Source organism: Octodon degus, unplaced genomic scaffold (genome assembly GCF_000260255.1).
Source record: "Octodon degus isolate 3935 unplaced genomic scaffold, OctDeg1.0 scaffold00029, whole genome shotgun sequence".
Classification (NCBI taxonomy): domain Eukaryota; kingdom Metazoa; phylum Chordata; class Mammalia; order Rodentia; family Octodontidae; genus Octodon; species Octodon degus.
The window spans coordinates 6,047,141-6,048,156 of record NW_004524605.1 but is presented as its reverse complement, the minus strand read 5'-3'; the positions used below and the strand labels follow the sequence as shown (position 1 = coordinate 6,048,156).

The window sequence follows — 1,016 nt, the reverse complement described above, 5'->3', positions numbered from 1 at the left end:
AGGACAGTCCTGCAACATTCCTTTTCCTGTCTCCTGCCTTCATTCACCACCCACTTCTTTTTGAACAGTCATCTATCCGAGAGACAGCATGGCAGCAACTGGCATGTCATGACAAGCAACCCGTATTGAGACGACCAGAATGGCAGGCACTCCAAGCATGAACCATCTTCAGTGCAGTGCTTAGTTCACAGGTGTCTGTATATATAGTTAGTCAGGGTGAGAATCATTCCAGAAAACTGCTTGATTCAAAAATCTTCTGACGATTCTCAGGATCATTGCCTTACTCATCTTCTACATATAACTGTATGGCTTGCCCCTGTCATGTTTCCTAGCTCTTCTCCTTGCTCTCTTTTCATTGTCTAGTCCTCAAATTCTTGCTTTCCTTTTAGTTGTATGATACCTTTCTATCTGTATTTCTTCTTTTGAGTTCTTTTTTTTTTTTAGCTGAAGTTTTACTTGTAATTACTTGTCTTCTGGTTTGTTGAAGCAGTAAGTCAGACAACACTTACCACAATAATGTCTGTCAAAGTGGCTGGCCATAAAAACTCCTGCACCACATTCATCTGAGGGGCACTCTCGACGAAGACGACTAATTTTGCCATTTTCATCCACCTTATAGTATTTTAGGACAGCCAACTTAACCTTCTTTCTCTTATGCTTATTCTTCTTGGGAGTGGTATAAGACTTCTTCTTCCTTTTCTTAGCACCACCATGGAGTCTCAACACAAGATTAAGAGTAGACTCCTTTTGAATGTTGTAATCAGACAAGGTACGTCCATCTTCCAGCTGCTTACCAGCAAAGATCAGCCTTTGCTGATCAGAAGGAATTCCTTCCTTATCCTGGATCTTGGCCTTTACATTTTCTATAGTGTCCGAGGGTTCAACCTCGAGCGTGATGGTCTTCCCCGTAAGGGTTTTCACGAAAATCTGCATCTTGGCGGCGGCTCCACCACAGATGGCGGATCCGAAAGCTTGAGTTCTTATACTAGGGAAACTATATGATATTTACACATGTG

At 42.1% G+C, this 1,016-nt stretch overlaps 1 pseudogene across 1 annotated transcript; it reads right to left on the bottom strand.

Annotated features, from left to right (window-relative positions):
- Positions 1-462: 462 nt before the first annotated feature.
- Positions 463-960, bottom strand: LOC101562282 (annotated as a pseudogene). The gene has a single exon (XR_001117057.2). The product of XR_001117057.2 is annotated as a ubiquitin-40S ribosomal protein S27a pseudogene (transcript).
- Between the last annotated feature and the right edge of the window lie 56 nt (positions 961-1,016).